The following is a 23,461-nucleotide window of genomic DNA, read 5'->3' as shown; positions in this document are numbered from 1 at the left end:
GATGGATAGTCAAGATACTGAACATTTCCATTAACACAAAGATACTTCATGTGATCTTTTATAACCACATCCACCACCCTCCTATATCCAAACTCACCCCTGAAACTTAAAACCTACTCTACTCCCCATTCCTATAATTTTGTCATTTCAGAATATTATACAAATGGTATCATACAGTATGTAAACTTTTGAAATTAGTTTTTTTTTTTTTACTCAGCATTAATTCTCTGGGGATTCATCCAGAGAACTGTGTGTACCAACTTCATTCTTTTTTATTCCAGAGTGGTATTACATGTGTTGAGAGTTTAGCTAAGCTATTCCATGGGTTTGATGCCCCAGGATCCATTTTGTTTGGCCAAGAGTTCTGAGGGGGCCTTAAACTGACATTAGTTCCTCATGCAAGAACATGCTCTAGATAGCAGCCCATGGAGTCACAAGTAAATTTAAGTCCTGATAAAACTGCTCCAATGGCCATTGTAATAAATAGTACCCCCAGCCTCCCAGGGCTTTCCCCTTGTGCACCCCTTAGACTCCTGAGCTTACCAAAACCCTGCTCTTTTTTGAACTGATCAATCCAGCCTTAGCCCAGAAACCCAAAAGCCCTCCACCTACAGACCCTAATAAAGGCAAACGCCCTAGGTCCTGCTCCGATCTCTCTGCCTGCACCCTGCCTTGACCTTGACCCCCCACGTGGCCCAAGATGTGTTGTGTACTTCCCTCCAGGACTTGTGAGTGATAAACTTCTCTATTTCGGGCTTCCCTGGTGGCGCAGTGGTTGAGAATCCACCTGCCGATGCAGGGGACATGGGTTCGTGCCCTGGTCTGGGAAGATCCCACATGCCGCGGAGCGGCTAGGCCCGTGAGCCATGGCCACTGAGCCTGCGCGTCCAGAGCCTGTGCTCCACAACGGGAGAGGCCACAACAGTGAGAGGCCCGCGTACCGCAAAAAAAAAAAAAAAACTTCTCTATTTCATTTTCCTGTGTAGTCTCTTGTTGAACCTTGGCTCACCATCCAACACCCTAAGGGGCTCTACTTAGCAAATGTTAATTTAACAAAGTCACAACCACATGTAATGAATGTGCCACAATTTATTTGGCTATCCAACCATTAAAGGATATCTGGGGGACTTCCCTGGTGGCGCAGTGGTTAAGAATCCATCTGCCAATGCAGGGGACATGGGTTCGATTCCTGGTCCGGGAAGATCCCACACGCCATGGAGCAACTAAGCCCGTGCACCACAACTAATGAGCCTGTGTGCTAGAGCCCGCGAGCCACAACTACTGAAGCCTGCATGCCTAGAGCCTGTGCTCCACAACAAGAGAAGCCACCACAATGAGAAGCCCACACACCACATGAAAAGTAGCCCCCGCTCTCAGCAACTAGAGAAAGCCCGCACACAGCAACAAAGACCCAACGCAGCCAAAAATAAATAAAATATAAATAAATTTATAATAAAAAAGACATCTAGGCATTTCTATTTGTTACTGTTATGAATAAAGATGCTATGAATATTCATGTACAGGCTTTTATGTGAACATAAGTTTTCACTGCTCTGGGATTTATTTTTTTTACACTCAAGAGTGTAAATGCTGGGTCATATAGCAGTTGTATGTTTGTTTCAATAAGAAACTGCCAAACTTTTCCAGAATGGCTATACCATTTTACATTCCCATCAGCAATGTGTGAGTAATCCAGATTCTCTGCATCCTAACCAGTACTTGGTGTTAGCCCTATTTTTCATTTTATCATTCTAATAGGTAGACAGTTATATTTCCTTGTGGTTTTAATTTGCATTTCAAACATGGCTAATGATTGAACATCTTTTCTTTTTCTAATTTATCTGCATATCTTCTTTTGTGAAATGTCCCTTCATGTCTTTTGCCCATGTTCTAATTGGATTGTTTGCTTGGTTTTTACCATTTGGTTTCCAGTTTATGTATTCTAAATGCTAGTAACTTGTGAGATATGTGGTTTACAAATAAGTTCTCCCACTTTGTAGCTTCTTTTTACATCCTCTTAACAGAGTCTTTGGCAGACTGAGTTTTTAATTTCATTAAGTTTAATTCATTCAGTCTTTCCATTTATAGGTCATGCTTTTGAGATCAAGTATATGAACTCCTTGCCTAGCCCAAGATTCTGAAGATTTTCTCCTATGTTTTCTTCTAGAAGTTTTATAGCTTTAAGTTTTGTGTTTTAGGGACTTCTCCAGTGGTCCAGTGGCTAAGACTCTGTGCTCCCAACGCAGGGGGCCCGGGTTCGATCCCTGGTCAGGGAACTAGATCCCGCATGCCGCAACTAAGAGACCAAATGCTGCAACTAGAAGATCCCACATGCCGCAACTAAAAGATCCCACATGCCTCAACGATGATCCCGTGTGCCACAACTGAGACCTGGAGCAGCCAAATAAATAAATAAATATATTTTTTAAAAAGTTTTGTGTTTTACCAAGTCTGTAATTTTTCAGTTCATTTTTATATAAGGTGTAGAACTTGGATCAAGGTTCATTTTTTTGCCTCTGGATGTCCAACTGCACAAGCACCATTGTTAAAAAGGGTCTCTTTCCATAATGAACTATTTTTCCACTTCTCTCAAAAATTAGTTGGGCATAATTGTGTTTGTCTATTTCTCAGTTCTCAGTTTTTTTGCACTGATCTATGTGTCTATCCCTCTATCAATGACACTCTCTTGATTATTGTAGGCATATAATAGGCATTAATAACAGAATGATTCCACCAATTTATTCTTTTTCAAAATTGTTTTAGCTATTCTAGGGCCTGAGCCTTTCCATATACGTTTTAGAATAAGCTTGTCTATATCTATAAAAACACACTAGGTTTTAAATTGGAATTCCATTAAACCTGTATCACTCTGGGGACAACTGACTACTATGTTATCTAATTTATGAACATGGTAAGTATTTTCAATTATTTAGGACTTCCTTAGTTTATTTCATCAGCATTCAGTGATTTCAAGAATATAGATGCTGTATGTGTTTAGTTAAAATTATATCTAAGTATTATATTTCCTTAGAGTAGTTGTAAATTATTTTGTATTTCTAAATTTCGGTTTCTACACATTCATTGATAGCATACAGAAATGTGACTGATTTTTCTGTATTGATCGTGTAGCATGTGACATTGCTGAAATTACTAAATCTAGGAGTTTCTTGGGGTTTTGTAGATTCCTTGAGATTTTCTACATAGACAAACATGTTATCTGCAAATAGGAACAAATTTCTTTATTTTTCTCTCTCTTTCGTATTAGGATACATTTTATTTCATATTCTTGCCTTACTACAGTGGCTTGAACTGGTACTCTGTTGAATAAGGGAGGTGAGAGAGGACATCTTTTCCATTTTTTTGACCCTAGAGGTAAGTATTCAGTCTTTCATCATTATGTATAATATTAGCTAAGGGGTTTTTGTAGATGCTATTTATCAAGTCAAGGGAGTCACCCTATATTCCTCATTTTCCAAGAATTATCATGAATGGGTATTTGATTTTGTCATATGACTTTCTGTCATCAATTCATATAATCATATGATTTTTCTTCTTTAGCTATTTATAAGGTGTGTTATAATGATTGATTTTCAAATGCTGAATCAGCCTTGCATACTTGGGAAAATTCCACTTGGTCATTGTGTATAAATTTTTTCATACACTGTTGGATTCAATTTACTAACATTATGTTTAAAGTATTTTGGGTCTAAGATGATGAAAGATACTAGTCTGTAGTTCTGTGGGGGTTTTGTACTAGTCTGTAGTTCTGTGGGGGTTTTGTACTAACTTTGAATGTTTTTGTACCCTAATTTCATATCATGGTAATACTAGTATCAAAATGAGTTCTATTTTTTGAATGAGATTGTGTAAACTTGGTTTTAATTATTCCTTAAATAATTCGCAGCATATAACAGTGAAGTTATCTGGGTCTTGAGATATCTAATTTAGAATCTTTCAAGTTACACTTTCAATTTCTTTAATTGCTATGGGACTATTCACGTTGCTCATTTCATCTTGGTTTAGATTTTGGTAGTTTGTTGACTTTGAATAATTAGCCTTTTACTTCTAAGTTGATGAATTTATGAGTACAAAGTTGTCTGTATTATGCCCTTATTATTTTTTCAATGGCTGCAGGATCATTCCTAATATTAATGACTTGTCTACTCTAACTTTGTTATTCTTGCTAGAAGTTTATCAACTTTATTAAATTTGTATTCCACTTAGTTTCTCTATTGTTTTCCTATTCTCAGATTCATTAATTTCTTAACTTATTTTTTCCTTCCTTTTTCTGGTTTTGGTTAAATTATGCTCTATTTTTCTAGTTTCTTGAGGTAGGAAATAGATTATGAAATTGAGACCTTTCCTCTTTTGTAATGAAAGTATTTAGTGGTATAAATCCCCCTCCATATTATGCTTTAATACTGGGTCTCACATATTTTGATAGCTGTGCTTACATTTTCTTTCAGATACATATATACACATATATACATGTATACACACACACACACACACACACACATATATATATAAATCTCCCCCTTTGAGACTTCATCTTTGACCCATGGATTATTTAAAGTGTTGTTTTATGTCTAAGTGGTTAGAGAGTTCCTTGTTATTTTTCTGTTACTAGTTTTTACTTTGAATCCACTGTAGTCAGAATATACTATGTATGATTTCAATTGTTTTAAATTTGTTAAGGTTTGTTTTATGGTTAAGGTTTGGTCTATCTTGGTAAATGTTCCAAATAGTATGGAAAGTACTATATACTATAAAATAGCATGTATTATTCAGGAACAAAAAGAAATGAGCTATCGAGCCAGGAAAAACATGCATGTTGCTAAGTGAAAGAAGTAAAGTGAAAAGGCTACACATAATGTATGATTCCAACTGTCTGACATTCTGGAAAAGACACAACAATGGAGGTAGTAAAACTATCAGTGGTTGTCAGGAATTGGGTGGGGGGGAAGAGAGAGGAGGATGAAAAGGTAGAGCACAAGGGATTTTTAGGGCAGTGTAACTACTCTTGTATGATACTGTAATAATGGATGCATGTCATTATACATTTGTCAAAAATAAATAAAATGTATAATACAAAGAGTGAACCCTAATGTAAGCTTTAGTTAATAATATTGCTACATCAATATTGGCTCAACTGATAAATGTACCATGTAAATACAAGACAGCAATAGAAGAAACTGGTTTTATGGGGGGGGGGGGGCGATACAGGGTTACCAAGGAACTTTCGGTAGTTTCTTCTCAATTTTGCTGTAAACTTAACACTGCTCTAAAAATAAACCCTATTAATTAAAAAATAATAATGTATATTCTTCAGTTGTTGGGTGGAGTGTTCTATAAATGCCAATTAGATTTTGTTGGTTTATGGTGCTGTTCTCCTATAAAATTACTGATTTTCTGTCTAATTGTTCTGCCAATTTTTGTGAGAAGACTGCTGAAGTCTCCAACTGTAATTATGAATTTGTCTATATCTCATTTCAGCTTTATCAGTTTTTGCTTCACATATTTTACAGTTCTGTTGTTTGGTACATATACTTTGAGGTTGCCATACCTTCTAAGTGAATTTTATCATTATAAAATGTCACTCTCTTTAGTAAATTTTTTTTGTCTCAAGCATACTTTACCTGATATTAATGTAGCCTTTCTTTTGATTGAGGTTCATATGGTATATCTCTGCCTACCCTTCTACCTTCAATCTACCTATATAATCATATTTGAAGTGAGTTTCTTATTAACACATATAATCGGGTCATGGTTATTATTCCACTCTGACAATCTCTTGTCTTTTAAATGGTGCATTTAAGCCATTTAAATCTAATGTAATTACTAATATATTAGGGCTTAAGTCTGCTTTTTTATTTTGCCTCTGTTCTCTTAGCTTTCTATTTCTCTGATTTCTTTTACCTGACTCTCTGTGGGTTACTTGAACATTTTTTTTAGAATTCTGATTTATCTCTTGTGTTTATTAGTATGTTTCTTTACATAGCTTTTTAGTGGTTGCTTCATATTATATATACATTACATATCACAGTCTACTACTGTGAACACTTTACTAGTTCAAGTCAAGTGTAGAAACCAACCTTCCTTTATGTCCCTTCACCCTCTCCCATTTATACCATGATAGTCTTAAATATTTCCTTTAAATACATTTCAGATACAACAACAAAGCATGATCCATCAAAGAAATAAGTTGGACTTTATTAAAATTAAACAGTACTACTCTGAGAAAGACAATACAAAGAGGATAGAAAGACAAGCCAGACTGGGAGAAAATATTTGCAAAACACATATCAGATAAAGGACCTGTACCCAAAATATACCAAGAACTCTTAAAACTCAATGATAAAATAAGAAACTCAGTCAAAAAAAATAAACAAAACAGTCACCTCACCAAAGAAGATACACAGATGGCAAATAAGGATATGAAAAGATGTTCAACATTGTATGTCGTAAGAGAATTACAAATTAAAACAATGAAATACCACTACACACCTATTAGAGTGGATAAAAATTTTTTTTTAAGACACATGCTAGCCAGGACAGAGCAACAGGAACTCTCACTCATTGTCAGTGAGAACACAAAATACAACAGCCACTTTGAAAGATAGTTTGGCAATTTATAATGAAACTAAACACATTCTTATCATACAATCCAGCAATCATGCTCTTTGGTATTTACCCAAAGGAGCTGAAAAGTTTTGTCTACACAACAACCTGCACAGGACTGTTTATAGCAGCTCTATTCAAAAAGCTACAGACTTTAGTTAATAATAATATATCAATTGCCAAAATCTGAAAGCAACCAAGATGGTCTTTAGCTGGTGAATGGTAAGTAAACTATGGTACGTCCAGACAATGCAATATTATTCATTGCTAAAAAGAACTGAGCTATCAAGCCATGAAAAGACATGAAGGAACCTTAAATGCATACTGTTAAGTGCAAGAAAACAGTCTGAAAAGGCCACACACTGTATAATTCTGACTACATGACATGGAAAAGAAAGGCAAAACTACAGAGACAGTAAAAGGATCAGTGCTTGTGAGGGATTGGGAGGTGGGGTGCACAGGAGAGGGAGGGATGAATAGATGGAGCCCAGGGGGAACTATTGTGTATGATACTGTAATGCTGGATACATGACATAATGCATTTATCAAAACCCATAGAGATGTACAACACAAAGTGAACCTTAATATAAACTATGGACTATAGTTAATAATAATATATGAATAATGGTTCATTAGTTGTAACAAATGTGTCACACTAATGCAAGATGAGCAAAAGTGCAATCTGTGTGACTGGGGAGAGGGGGCAGTATCATAATACTATCCATAGAGTTTCCATAGGAACTCTCTGTACTATCTGCTCGATTTTTCTGTAAATCTAAAACTGTTTTATAAAGTAAAATCTATTAATTTAAAATGTTTTTAGTTTAAGAAAAAAGAGACTTAAGTATGTAGTAGGGAGAAGGGGGACAGGCTTTCTCCAGAATTATCCACAGCAATATTGAAATGCCTGAGAAAAACAGAGCAAGTATAAAAAAGTTCTGAGGAAAAGAAAATGTGAACTAAAATTATTATGCCCATTGTTATTTAAGTACAAACACAAAAGAAAGTCATTATTCAACTTTAAAATACTCAAACAAATGCATCTGTGAGAATTTTATGAAAGAAAAAAGCCCAAATTATTTTTAAATAAAATTGACAAACAGCTACTAAAATTTAGATGGAAATGGAAAGAGCCTAGAATAGTTAAAGCAATTTTTTTTAAAAGAGAAAAAAGTTGAAGGACATAAAGTACTTGACGTCAAGACTTAATAAAAAGCTACAGTAATCAAGAGCATGGTATTAGTAAAAGAGAAAAAAACATAAACCAATGGAACAGAAATAGAGCAACAAATATGCGGACAAATTTCTTCTGACAACGGTATCAAGTCAATTCAATAAGAAAAGGGAAGTCTTTTCAAGCAATAATGCCAGAACAACTGAATATCCATATGCAAGAATAATAAGCATTGTCCCTTACTTAATGCCAAATGCAAAAATTAACTTGAAATAGATCAAAGACCTAAACATAAGTAAAATTATAAAACTCCTAGAAGAAAACATATTTTTCCCACCTTGACGTAATATAAGTATTCCTTAGTAGCACAAACCATTAAAAAAATTATGAAATGAATTTCATCTAAAAAACTTCTGATTTTTGAATGACATCTTTTAAGAAAACCAAAAGGCACACCAGAGAATGGGAGAAAATATTCACAATACATATATCTCACAAAGGACTTGTATATGGAAAATATAAAGAAACATTCTACCTCAATACTAAGACAGACAACCCAATTAAAAATGGACAAAAAGGACTTCCCTGGCAGTCCGGTCCAGTCGTTAAGACTCTGCGTTTCCACTGCAGGGGGCGAGGGTTCAATCCCTGATCAGGGAACTAAAATCCTGCATGCCACACAGAGCAACCAAAACAAACAAACAAACAAACAATTAGGACCTTTTATCAAAGAAGATATAGATGTCAAATAACTCATGGAAAGATACTCAACATCATAGTCCCTAGGGAAATGAAAATTAAAATGCCAAGATACTACTAAACACCTATTAGAATGGCTTTAAGAAAAAAATATGAAGTGCTGGTGACGATGTAGAACATCTGGAAACTCCCATACATTTCAGGTGGGAATGTGAAATGGTAAAGCTTTTTTGGAAAACTGTCAGTCTCTCATAAAGTTAGATATACTCTTACAATATGACCCAATAATCCTACAGCATGACAGAGTAATCCTACTCCTAGGTATTTCCCCAAGATAAAAATTAAAATATATCTCTATACCAAAACTGGTATGCAAATATTCATAGAGGCAAAAACTGAAGACACCAAGAAGTCCTTCAACCAGTGAATGAATAAATGAAAAAACTATGGTTCTGTCAATTTTAAATTATTTGTAAATGATATCTAAATTGAAAAAAAGGAAGATAACTAACAAACTTGGAGTAACAAAAATATATATATATATATATATATATATTTTTTTTTTTTTTTTTTGCGGTAAGTGGGCCTCTCACTGTTGTGGCCTCTCCTGTTGCGGAGCACAGGCTCTGGACGTGCAGGCTCAGCGGCCATGGCCCATGGGCCCAGCCGCTCTGCAGCATGTGGGATCTTCCCGGACCGGGGCACGAACCCGTGTCCCCTGCATCGGCAGGCGGACTCTCAACCACTGCGCCACCAGGGAAGCCCAATTGGAGAAAATATTTGTAATTTATCCATTTAAACACATAAAAGATTCTTTGATATTGCAGCAAAAATTTACCAAAACTTCAATAGATAAATGGGAAAAGAAGCAGCTACTAGCAAAAGAAAAAAACCTATAAAAATGACATTTAAATATGAGAAAATGTTCAAACTCACTCAAAAATTTTAAAAATGCAAATTTAAAAAACACTGGATGTCATTCCTCACCAGATTGGCAGTATTTTTAAAATATGAAAATTGGGAAATCTGAGTAAGATCAGTGGATTGTATCGATGTCAATGTCCTTGTTGTATTTCCTCAAGTTTTGCAAAATGTTACTGGGGAAAACTGGGTAAATAATACATGGGCTCTCTCTGTATTATTTCTTACAACTATATGTGAATTTACAACTATTCCAAAATAATCACACCATTGTATGTGACGGTGAAAAGACTGAAAAAAGTTTCATTAAGAGAGGTTTGGTTAAATGTCGTAAATACGTATAAAGGGAAAGTAAGAAGCCACTGCAAATATAAGCATATATGTGCATCTAATGCATTATGTATGCATATATATATGCACTTATGACCATGGTTTAAACAGCATGTTGGTAAGATCCTCCATTTGCTTAAAACAAATACACACATATACGCACATACATGTATATATTATATATAAGGAAAACACATTGAGCTGGTGAAGCTGTGAGGACATAGGTACTCTCACACATAGCTGGTGCAAATGCAAACTATACAATCATTTTGGAGGGATATTTGGCAATACTTAAGACAGCAAAAGCAATTAATAACTCTTATAGGAGCACCTGTAGATACATCTTCAACAATACAAAAATTTATATACACAAATTTATTCACTGTAGCCTTGTTTACAATTGGAAAACACTAGAAAGAATCTAACTGCCTACACACCAGAGATTAGTTAAATAAACTACAGTCCATCCAAACAATGAAGTATAAGGCAGTGTAACTGAGCAGGACGCTAAGGGGCCTTCCCAGGACATATTCCTCCCCCATATCCTCTGCTGTAGCTCCTCTCTAAAGTACCCAGATAACCGTATCTCATGCATATTTCCTGAGTTTTTCAGGTGCTAAAAACCACCACCAAATGAAAGAAATTAACGACGTGATGATCGTGCAGACCTTCTGGTGCATAAGGATTGATAATGTTAACTGCCCTGTTATCTCAACACCAATCAGAGAATTGTGCAGGAGCTGATCACAAACCCTGGGATTCCCCTTCCTCATCTTGCCTTTAAAAATGACTCCCCTCCCTCACCTTGCCTTTAAAAATGCTTTGCTGAAAAACTTGGGGAGTTCAGGGTTTGGGGTTTTTTTAAAATATTTATTTATTTAGGCTGCGAAGTTTCTTAGCTGCGGCACGCTGGATCTTTGTTGCAGCATGCAGGATCTTTAGTTGCAGCATGCGGACTCTTAGTTGTAGCATGCCTGTGGGATCTAGTCCCCCGACCAGAGATCGAAACCAGGCGCCCTGCATTGGGAGCACGGAGTTTTAACCACTGGACAACCAGGGGTTTTTGAGCAGGAGCCACCTGTATCTCCTTGCTTGGCCTTGCAATACTGTGCATCTTGTTCAGTAACAGCAGCAAAATTGAAAGTACACAAAGTATTTTCTCAAACCATAATATAATTCAACTAGAAATTAATAACAGAAAGATGACAGGAAACTCCCTAAAGAACTTAAATTTTAAAAACAATTATACCTTTAATTCTCAGAAGTTGAAATCCTTCTTGTATTTTTCATACTTCAACATAACATTTTTAGTCATTCCTTTACATTCATAACAACTGTTTTAAAGTCCTCAAAACAGTAAAAGTATGAGATTAGATCATTCCCTAACACCATACACAAAAATAAGCTCAAAATGGATTAAAGACCTAAATGTAAGGCCAGAAACTATCAAACTCTTAGAGGAAAACATAGGTAGAACACTCTATGACATAAATCACAGCAAGATCCTTTTGGACCCACCTCCTAGAGAAATGGAACTGAAAACAAAGATAAACAAATGGGACCTAATGAAACTTCAAAGCTTTTGCACAGCAAAGGAAACCATAAACAAGACCAAAAGACAACCCTCAGAATGGGAGAAAATATTTGCAAATGAAGCAACTGACAAAGGATTAATCTCCAAAATTTATAAACAGCTCATGCAGCTCAATAGCAAAAAAACAAACAACCCAATCCAAAACTGGGCAGAAGACTTAAATAGGCATTTCTCCAAAGAAGATATACAGACTGCCAACAAACACATGAAAGAATGCTCAACATCATTAATCATTAGAGAAATGCAAATCAAAACTACAATGAGATATCATCTCACACCAGTCAGAATGGCCATCATCAAGAAATCTAGAAACAATAAATGCTGGAGGGGGTGTGGAGAAAAGGGAACACTCTTGCACTGCTGGTGGGAATGTGAATTGGTACAGCCACTATGGAGAACAGTATGGAGGTTCCTTAAAAAACTAAAAATAGAACTACCATATGACCCAGCAATCCCACTACTAGGCATATACCTTGAGAAAACCATAATTCAAAAAGAGACATGTACCAAAATGTTCATTGCAGCTCTATTCACAATAGCCCGGAGCTGGAAACAACCTAAGTGTCCATCATCGGATGAATGGATAAAGAAGATGTGGCACATATATACAATGGAATATTACTCAGCCATAAAAAGAAACGAAACTGAGCTATTTGTAATGAGGTGGATAGACCTAGAGTCTGTCATACAGAGTGAAGTAAGTCAGAAAGAGAAAGACAAATACCGTATGCTAACACATATATATGGAATTTAAAAAAAAAAAAAAGTCATGAAGAACCTAGGGGTAAAACGGGAATAAAGACACAGACCTACTTGAGAATGGACTTGAAGATATGGGGAGGGGGAAGGGTTAGCTGTGACGAAGCGGAAGAGAGGCATGGACATATATACACTACCAAAGGTAAGGTAGATAGATAGTGGGAGGCAGCCGCGGAGCACAGGGAGGTCAGCTCGGTGCTTTGTGACCGCCTGGAGAGGTGGGATGGGGAGGGTGGGAGGGAGGGAGATGCATGAGGGAAGGGATGTGGGAACAGATGTATATGTATGACTGATTCACTTTGTTATAAAGCAGAAACTAATAAAAAAAAATGTGGGAAAAAAAAAAACACCCCAAACTGGAAAAAAATTTAAATAAATAAATAAATAAATAAAATAAAATAAAATAATATAAGATATAGTCACTGTGCCCGTGGATCCCAGAATCTAGTAGGGTTTAACATTCCTAGATGAGTGTCACCCTACTAAGGAAGTCTAGCTCTAGCATCAGACCTGGGTTCAAGCCCCATTTCCATCCCTTGCCCACAGTAAAGGGATGAGTGAGGTATTAATGCTCTGGGACTTAGGACTCACTTCATGGGGTTGTGGGAATTACCTGGGAGACTCCACATGGGCATCTGTTCACACAGACAGTTGGCGCTCAAGCGCTAGCTGCTACTACTTATTGCATTTGCCTAAAGCCTACCTTTTCTATAACTGACTTGAGGATTCTTAAGCTTTTGCTCCCCATGTACATAGCTATCTTTTTCTGACTATAAAAGTAATGTCTAACTTTTTACAAGGAGCATTTCATGCAGATATGAAGCATAAACTGCAATCCCATGGCTTAACAGATAAAAATAAAATAAAATAAAATAAAGTCCTCAAAACATTAATTCTGTCATCTATGTCATTTCAGAGTCAGCTTCAATTAATAGATTTTTCTCCTTATATTTTCCGGATCTATGCCAGCCTGACACTATTTTTTAAATCTGCTTTATTCACTTTTCAGAAGTAAAACTTTTGTTTCCTTCCCACTCTTTTCCAACATATCAGTAGTTAAAAATTACTGGCATAAGATAGTTATACAATCCGATTAAAAAATGGGCAGAAGAGCCAAATAACATTTTTCCAAAGAAGACATACAGACAGCCAACAGATACATGAAAAGATGTTCAACATCATTAATCATCAGGGAAATGCAAATCAAAACCACAATGAGATATCACCTCATAGCTATTAGAATGACCATTAACAAAAAGACAAGAAATAAGTGTTGCTGAGTATGTGGAGAAAAGGGAACACTTATGGACTGCTGGTAGGAATGTAAACTGGTACAGCCGCTATGGAAAACAGTATGAAGGTTCCTCAAATAATTAAAAACAGAACTACCATATGATCCTGTAAGTCCACTTCTGGGTACTTATCTGAAGGAAACAAAAACACTAACTCAAAAAGATATTCACACCCCATGATCACTGCTGCATTATTTACAATAGCCAAGACATGGAAACAACTTAAATGTCCACCAACAGATGAATGGATAAAGAAATTGTGGTATTTTATGTATATGTAAAATATATACATAAAAATATATATTATACAAATATATACTATATATATGCACACCATATATATATGGTTTGCATATATAGAATACATAAATACAATGAAATGTTATTCAGCCATAAAAAAGAAAGAAATCTTGCCATTTGTGACAATATGGATGGACCTTGAGGGCATTATGCTAAGGGAAATAAGTCACACAGAGAAAGACAAATGCTGTATGATCTCTCTTATATGTGGAATCTTTAAAAAAAATCATAGATACAGTGAACAGATTAGTGGTTGCCAAAGGCAGAGGCAGAGGGTGGGAGAAATGGGAAAAGAAACTAAGACACCTGTAGACAGCATCAAGCATACCAACACACAAAATGAGAGGTCCAAAAGAAAAGGAGGGAGAGAAAGGGATATCAAGAATATTTGAAGAAAAAAGAAAAAAAAAAAAAGGAAGTCAATGTTGACAGACCCACTGAGAGACCAGATGACATGTTCTCCAGCATCACACCTCTGAAAAATTTTCTCTGGTATGTGTCCAGCAAGGCCTGCAATTCTTGACTGAAATCCACATTCACTTCCTTGGGTCACTGCTTTCTAAAACATCATGGATACTCTGCTTCCAAGAGGGCTTCCCGGAAAAGTTCCAAGGGAGGGTAGTTGATATGATAGCGCTGGAGAATGGGACTATATGTATAGAGTTTGGTGTTTCAGGCATATATGGCTCTCTGCTGACTTTCCATGTGCCCTTTAGACATAATCAGGGATATATACACATTCTGAACAACATTTACTGAAAAGAAATATCACATGAGGTATGGTGCAAAATAACCTGGAAATGTTCAAATCAAGTCATAATTCTCACTTCCAGACAGGTTATAAATTTTGAGAACATATTAACAAAACTGTCTTCCCCATCCATTTCAAATACACCTACAGATACATCATAAAGCAAACAATATCCTTGAGCTGTCAATATTCAACCATGACTATGGGTGGATCAGTCCCCATATAAACCTCAAGTTCCTCATCTGTGAAATGGTTTAACAATTATTTAGAACTTTTAAGAGTTCCAATGAGTTGATGAGTAAAGTACGTCCTATGTAGCAAATACTCAATAAATAGAAGTGATAGATCTATTTTTATTAAAATGACAGAGAACCTTGAAGCAATGTTCAGAATCCTGCAGGACTAAACAGGCTTCATATATAACTTGGGATCTTCAGTTGTAACCTCTCTCATCTCTGTACAACTCAGGTGTTCATTATAAGGTATAAGACATATCAATACAATTCAGAAGCACAAGCCAGAGGGCCATGAGACTTCTTTATTGAAAGATGGGCCCAGCCTGACCCCTCTCAATTTTCTCAGTGATCTCCAAATATCAGTTATCTTTGTCTGCTTTGTCTTCATCCTATCAATCTGTGAAAAGGTAACAGAAATCTCTGTATTTAGTCTAATGAAAGCTGTTCTCTCCAATCCTTCAATATTCTTCACAGGTCCCCAAATTATATTTTGTATACTATTTTGTTATCCATAATGCAGACCAAAACTAAGGAAGCAATATTCCCTATGCCTTCCATTCAGTTTTCAAATATGAATAAAGGGTAATTACAAAAAAAGAATATTTGATGAAACAATGCCCAATCTACATAGCATAAGAAATTCAATGAATCCCAAATAGAAGAAACTCAAAAAAGATCCACACTGAGCTGTAGTATAATCAACATGTTGAAACCCAAGAAAAAGAGAGAATCTTTTTTTTTTTTTTTTGGCTGCATTGGGTCTTCGTGGCTGCGTGCAGGCTTTCTCTAGTTACTGAGAGCAGGGGCTACTCTTCATTGTGGTGCGCAGGCTTCTCACTGTGCTGGCTTCTCTTGTTGCGGAGCACAGGCTCTAGGCACGCAGGTTTCCGTAGTTGTGACTCACAGGCTCTAGAACGCAGGCTCAGTAGTTGTGGCACACGGGCTTAGTTGCTCTGCTGCATGTGGGATCTTCCCAGACCAGGGCTCAAATCCGTGTCCCCTGCATTGGCAGGTGGATTCTCAACCACTGCACCACCAGAGAAGCCCCCCCGCTTTTTATAAATTTATGCATTTATTTATTTATTTTTGGCTGCACTGGGTCTTCGTTGCTGCACGCCGGCTTTCTCTAGTTGTGGCGAGCGTGAGCTACTCTTCACTGTGATGAACAGGCTTCTCATTGCAGTTGCTTCTCTTGTTGCGGAGCACAGGCTCTAGGCATGCAGGCTTCAGTAGTTGTGGTGCGTGGGTTCAGTAGTTGTGGCTCGTGGGCTTTAGAGTGCAGGCTCAGTAGTTGTGGCGCACGGGCTTAGTTGCTCCGCAGCATGTGGGATCTTCCCGGACCAGGGATCGAACACATGTCCCCTGCATTGGAAGTCCCTCTTTTCTTGCTTTTAAGATTCTCTTTTTGGACTTTCCTGGTGGTCCAGTGGGAGAAAATCCGCCTTCCAATGCAGGGGACATGGGTTCGATCCCTCGTCGGGGAACTAAGATCCCACATGCCATGGGGCAACTAAGCCCACACACCACAACTACTGAGCTCACGTGCCTCAACTACAGAGCACACACACTCTGGAGCCTGTGCGCCACAACTATAGAGCCCAAGCGCCACAACCAGAGAGAGAAAACCCACACACCACAGCTAGAGAGAAGCCCGCGCTCCACAACGAAAGATCCCGCACGCCTCAACAAAGACCCCACGTGCCTCAACTAATACCCGACGCAGCCAAATAAAAAAGCAAGAAAATAGAAGTAACTCATCCTCAGAAACCATGGAGGCCAGAGGCAGTGGAATGACATATTTTAAATGCTGGAACAAAACAAAAGTTCTGAATGGTACAGATGAACCAGTTTGCAAGGCAGAAATAAGAGACACAGATGTAGAGAACAAATGTATGGACACCAAACACCAAGGAGGGAAGAGGGGTGGTGGGATGAATTGGGAGATTGGGATTGACATATATACACTAGTATGTATAAAACAGATAACTAATGAGAACCTGCCGTATAACACAGGGAACTCCACTTCACTGTACAGTAGAAACTAACACAACATTGTAAAACAGCTAAACCCCAATAATAAAAAAAAAATAAAAAATAAAGAAGAAGCCAGAAAGGAAAAATAAAAATTAAAAAAAGCTCTGAATCAACAAATCTATTTCTGACAAAACAATCTTTCACAAAGAAGGGCAAGAAATCGACTTATGGCATGACAGCGTGAGGAGCTCGAGTGTCCTGCTCCCCACTGAAACTGACGAAAACTGTTAAAAAAAGAAACCCAACCATTTAAAGCCTCTGGAAATGGTTCTAAGGACAAAGAACAAATGAAGAAACATCTATTCAAGAACATCTTTTAAAATTCACTAAGAAAGGTAAGTCTACGGTATTTGAACCAAGACTACATTCTCCCTCCCACCGTTCTTCTCCCATCCCAGCTCAAGGAACGGGAGACTCTACTCAAGACTCCTGAAGCCAAGAAAACAGGGCTCCCTCTCCACCCTCCCCGCCCACCTCCCCCAGTCCCATTTAGAGAGCTTTCTTCCCTGGAAGAACAGGGCATCGGAGTTTCCCATCCAGCCACCAGCTGCCTGTTGCTAGGGCTGAGTCCTGAGCAAGTGTGGTTTAGAGGAACGGGTTCCCTTCTGCCACCTAACCTCAGGTGGTGGAATGTAGACTCTAATTGGGTGTGGTACATGGAGACTACTGGGACCCTGAACATCCTTGCCCTGGGCTGTGAGAGAAAGGCAAACTGAGAGGACCTCTGGTGGCACCCTCCCCTCCACTAAGTGCTCAGCTAACCGAGCAGAATTGTCTCTCAGAGGGAAACTTGCCATTGTCCGGAGAAACTTGCTATTGTCCCTACCCCCACCTCCAGAGACCAGACTCAGAGATTTTGCTTGAGGGAAGAAGCAGACATTAAAACGGAGCGCCTATTCTCTTCTCAAAGGAACTGAACTGACTTCATTTGCAAGACCACGGAGAAAGTCAAGCCTAGAGGAGCCCTGAAACAACAGTGAGGTTGTAAAGAAAGGCAATTGGGAGAAGATTCAAAATATAGGCTAAACTGTAGGTCAGCTAGTTTGCAGGTCAGAACTGGGCAATAAGGCAAATGGGAGGAACCCTCCTACAGCCAGAACAAATATCAAACACTAACTTCAGCAACTATTTCTTCAAATGACCCACTATTTGACTGAATTAGTTTTCAGAATAGTTTATGCCCTAGGGCATTATGGAAAACAATTAAACAATCAGTTCACAGTAAGTGGAGCTTGGCTGCTCGGTGTGGTCAGAGACAGTCAGCTCTAACAAAACCCCTGTCATCCTAGGGTGGTGGTGGGTATATTCAAATTGCATCTCCCCAAGGAGCAACATCAGGGAACTAACCTTGTGGGAAAGGAGACTACAATGAGATACCACTTCACACCCTCTAGGATGGCCAGAATTGGATAAAGTCAGATAATGACAAGTGTTGGTGAGAATGTGGACAAGTTAGAGCCCTCATACTGCCGGTATGAGTGTAAAATGATGCAGCCACTTTGGAAAAAAGTCTGCCAGTGTCTCAAACTATTAAACACAGAGTTAACATATGATCCAGCAATAACGCTCTTAAGTATACACCTAGAAAAATGAAAACATGTATCTACACAGAAACTTGTACACAAATGTTTTAGCAGAATTATTCTTGATAGCCTAAAGGTGGAAACAACCCAAATGTCCATAGATGGATGAACAGATAAACAAAATGTAGGATATCCATACTATGAATGGAACATTATTCAGCCATAAATGGGCTGAAGTACTGATACATGCTACAACATGGATGAACTTTTAAGCATTATGCTAAGTGAAAAAAGTCAATCACAAAAGGCCATATATTATATGATTCTATTCATATGAAATGCTCAAAACTGGGAAATTTATAGAGATAAAAAGTAGATTGGTGGTTACCTAGGGATGGGCAGGTGGGATTGAAGGGGGTATGGGTTTATGGCTAAAGCATATGGACTTCCTCTTGGAGTGATGAAAATGTTCTAAAATTGACTGTGGTGATGGTTGCACATATACTAAAAACTATTGAATTGTATACTTTAAATGGGTGATTGTATGCTATGGGTGATTGTATGCTATGAATTATACTTCAATAAATCTGTCAAAAGAGAACTGAAGGAAAAATTAAGACATTCTCAGATAAACGAAAGCTTAGGGAGTTCACTGCTAACAGACTTACCCTACAAGAATTGCCAAAGGGAGTCCTTCAGGCTAAAATGAAAGGATAATAGTAACTCAAAAGTATATGAAGAAATAAAGAACATGGGTAAAGGTAACTACATAGGTAAATATAAAAGCCAGTATTATTGTACTTTTGGTTTGTAACTCTTATTTTTTTCTATATGATTTAAAAACAAATGGACAGGCTGATTCTAAAATTCATATGGAATTACAAGAGGCCCTGAATAGCCAAAACAATAAAAAGGACAAAGTTGGAGGACTGACACTTCTCAATTTTAAAAATTAGCACAATCTACAGCAATCAAAACAGTGGCACTGGGGGCTTCCCTGGTGGCGCAGTGGTTGAGGGTCCGCCTGCCGATGCGGGGGACGCAGGTTCGTGCCCCGGTTCGGGAGTATCCCACATGCCACAGGGCGGCTGGGCCCGTGGGCCATGGTCGCTGGGCCTGCGCGTCCAGAGCCTGTGCTCCGTGGCGGGAGAGGCCACAGTGGTGAGGGGCCCGTGTACCGCAAAACAAACAAACAAACAAAGAAAAACAGTGGCACTGGAATAAGGATAGAAACAGGTGGGGTCTGAAAGACCAAAAACAAACCCATACATCTATGGCGAACTGATTTCAACAAGGGTGCCAAGACCATTCAATGGGGGAATGAACAGTCTCTTCAACATATGGTGCTGGGACAACTGGCTATGCACATGTAAAAGAATGAAGTTGGACCCCACATCATATATAAAAATTAACTCAAAATGGATCTATGACATAAATATAAGAGCTAAAACCATAGAACACTTAGAAGAATAAATAGGGATAAATCTTCATGACCTTGAATTTGGCAAAGAATTCTTAGATTTGACACCAAAAGTACAAGCAACAAAAGAAAAAAAAATAGACTAGGTGGACTTCAGATTTTAAAAATCTGTACACCAAAGGACATTACCAAGAACGTGTAAAAAACATATACAGAATGGGGAAAAATTTGCAAATTATATATATGATCAGTCTACTATCCATAATATATAAAGAATTTATAACTCAACAACAAACACCCAAATTTAAAAACGGGCAAAGGGCTTGAATAGACATCTCTGCAAAGAAAATATACAAATGGCCAACAAGTACGTGAAGATGCCCCAAATCATTAGTGATTAGGGAAATGCAAATCTAAACCACAATGACATATAACTTCAAACACACTAGAATGGTTGTAATTTTAAAATTAAACAAACAAACAAAAACAGGAGATAACAAGTGTTGGCAAGGAGGTATGGTAATTCTATGTTTAACTTATAGAGAAATTGTCAAACTGTTTTCCACAGTGGCTGCACCATTTTATATCCCAGCAACAATGTATGAGAGTTCCAATTTCTCTACTTCCTTGCCAACACTCGTTTCCTGGTTTTGGTTTTTTAATAAATTAGATTCTGTCCTCAATTTAGAAGAAATTTCACTTGGCCCCTGTTACTGTTACCCAGATAACAGGCACTTAAAAATTCATCTTTTTTATTGACTTTTAAAATTTTCTCTTCAAAATGTACAAAAAATAACCCATGCTAGAAAAAGTTCATTATGTCACAAAAGTTTCAGAAATGCATGGGAAAAAGAATCACTTTAAAATAATGGTTACCTCTGGGGAAGAGGTGAGAGATGCAATCAGGGATGGGTACACAGGGGACTTCAACTATAATGGTAATGTTTAATTTTTTATGTTTGGTTGGTGAGAAAAGAGATTCACTGTATTATTCTTTATATGTTTGTATATACCTTAAGTATTTCATAACATATATAGAAAGCCCCCCAAAAAAGACAAAGAAAAGAAAGTTAATCTAACATTCCTTCACCACTCACTACCACCACCAAAAACACTAAATCATACTAGATAGAGTACTCTACAACTTACTTTCCTCACATAACAATACATTACAGCATTCTCTAAATCAAAAGAGTGTAAATAGGTAAATCTGTTTCCACAGCTTCAAAATATTTCATAATACGAATGCCCCACAATTTATTCAAACATCCTCCTATTGATGGATATACAGGCTGTTTCCAGTTACCTGTCACAAAAACAAAGCTACAAAGGCATCCTTGTTCATATGTCCTTATACAATGGTACATTTATTTCTGTAGGATGTATTCTTAAAAGTCAGACTATTAGGTTCCAGTATTTAGTCAAGTGGTATCTGTATTTTTTATTTCCCTAAACACTGGCAGATTATTTTTTCAAAAGGTTACGGCAATTCATACTCTCCAGCAACGTATGAATGAGATATGGGCATTTCTTGAGTGAAATTTCTTTTAACCACATAAGCATTTAATAGATTAAATTCAGTTTTACTGTCTTCCCCATACAGTAAACATGTTATGATATTATGCTTAACATAAATTTATTTTCACCAAGAGATCTGAACACGGGAAATTTAGCTCTTTCCTTACTCATTGAGTAATCAAACTAACAATCCACAAAATTACATAGCAACTCCTACAAATATTATCTATACACACACACACACACACACCTCTACCTCTGACATGCTTCCAGAACAAATGTTAAGTATTATATGCCCAAAAGTCCTTATTTGGGGTATATATAAAGGGCATAGAAAAAAAATTTTAATCTAGCCCACAATGAATATGTTACAAACTGACTGGTTTATCAAAGCTACTAAGTTTGCACATGAAAGGCAGCCCGAAGGAATTAAGGACGAGTAGGCCCAACAGGTTAGGCAGTTCCTGAAAGTGCTCGAGGGAGACAGAATCTTTCATTTTAGGGCGTCATGGTGTCAAAAAAACCCATTTAAAAAAGTAAAACAAAGAGGAAAACGACCCAGGATCGCTCCTAGGAGCTAGTTTGTGCAACGACCTATCCTAATCCGTGACAGTAAGGTGATTAAGGAGCGAGAAATTATTCTCCGATATTTTGAAGAGAGGAGAGAGAGAAAGATAAAATGCAGGCCGGCTCCTCCCCCACTCAGGCAGGCCACGCGATCCCGAAGTGTGTAACCTCGGTAACGGTGACTTTTCTACCCGATGTGAGGTTCAGCACTCACCACAACACAAATATCGGCGAGTTCTTGGACACTCCTTAGTAGATTCGTCCTTTGGCCGCCTTTCCATATCTGGTACGCCTGCAGCGCTTACACGCCACGCAAACGCCGCCATCTTAGGTCTTAGATGAGCTCTAAGGGATAGGGCGATAGAAACCTGAGTTGGGCGTCACAGCCAAATAGCGCCGGCACCGAACCGCCGTGCACTGCCCAAATGGCTCCCCCAGCAACGTGACCCAGGCGCCCTGCGGCCCCTCCCCAGTGTTCCTGACCAATTGCGCTTCCTGTTACAGCGTTTATCTCCGCTGAAATTCCCTCGTTATTTCCCATTTTCTTTCCCTTCATTTCTTTCTTCTTTTTCCATTCCAAATTGCTTTTATCTTTGCCCCGACTCCTTTCCACATTTCTAGATATCTCTCATTCTAGTCAACTTTCATTTACCTCACATGTGTATAGCATTTTTTAATAGACAAACCTATCTTTCTGTTATTTTACCAAATTATCACAACATTATAAGGTAAGCTGGGAACCGATGTTCCCTGTTTTATAGATGAGGAAACTAAGGCTTAGAGAGATGAACCAGTTTTCCAAAAGCTGCAACAGCTAGTGAGTGTTAGAGTGTACAAAACCTAATTCTTTTCATTCCACTGAGCTCCGTGCTCCTATAGATCATGGTCTACTTCAACCAGCTAATTGAAAAGATGAGAAAACTGTACAGAGATGGGAAGGGTTTAGGCCTAAATTCATACAATAAATCAATGACAAAACTGGATCCAAAACAAGATGCTTCCTTGTTTAATTCTGTAACGGAAAGCGTCTTTATAAAGTGGTTGGGATGCTGTTCTCCAGCCCAAAAGTCCTTCTTTTAGACTTCGCTCAACTTCTGACTCCTCTAAGAAGCCTCTATATTAATCAAAACGTGTATCATTTTTGGTCCCTCTCCATGAGGAAAAATACACTAGCTGGATGCCAGCCCCCAAAACATTTTCTTAAACTGAGACTCAAACTTGTTTGTGCAAAATTACATGTGAATGGTGTGGAAGGTTAGTGGGGGAAGGTTCGTGCTGCACAGTTAAGGAAAAGACAATTTAGAGGTCTTAATTCCTTTCCAAAGGATTAGTTTCTACATTCTAAAATTATCATTAGTTTTCTACAAGAACCCAGCATAGAACACCTCTTATTCTATTCATTTACATCATTACTTTCCCTTTCTTTATGCTGATATTGTCACCCTCAAATAGGAAGTAATGGTAGAGAATTGTATAAACATCTGGGCCTTGATGTGTGGCCATTTTCATGTAAAATACTGCATAGACCCGACCTGTGTTGTCAGTAATGTGTGTAGTGAGGTGAAAAGGACTTAGCTTAGCTTAAAGTATGTCATTTCCTGGGGTTTAGACATGTTTGAGCACAGTTTGGAAACTTGTTGGTAGGGCAGACACCAGAAATCAATTGCAAGAAGAACTGCTGAACTCTTGAGAAAGAATTCATTTTAAGAGAGGATGGAGTCA

General features: G+C 37.8%; 1 long non-coding RNA gene across 2 annotated transcripts in view; it reads right to left on the bottom strand.

Annotated features, from left to right (window-relative positions):
* LOC307069305 overlaps window positions 1-22,077 on the bottom strand; it is a 95,673-nt gene extending 73,596 nt beyond the window's left edge. For both annotated transcript variants that reach the window (XR_013811488.1, XR_013811489.1), the window contains exon 1: window positions 21,954-22,077. This is a non-coding gene — a long non-coding RNA (uncharacterized lncRNA). The remainder of the gene's footprint in view (window positions 1-21,953) is intronic.
* Between the last annotated feature and the right edge of the window lie 1,384 nt (window positions 22,078-23,461).

Source organism: Hyperoodon ampullatus (genome assembly GCF_949752795.1).
Source record: "Hyperoodon ampullatus genome assembly, chromosome: X".
In the NCBI taxonomy this organism is placed as follows: Eukaryota; Metazoa; Chordata; class Mammalia; order Artiodactyla; family Ziphiidae; genus Hyperoodon; species Hyperoodon ampullatus.
Note: the sequence above shows the minus strand (reverse complement) of the source record. Positions and strands in the feature narration are given on the sequence as shown.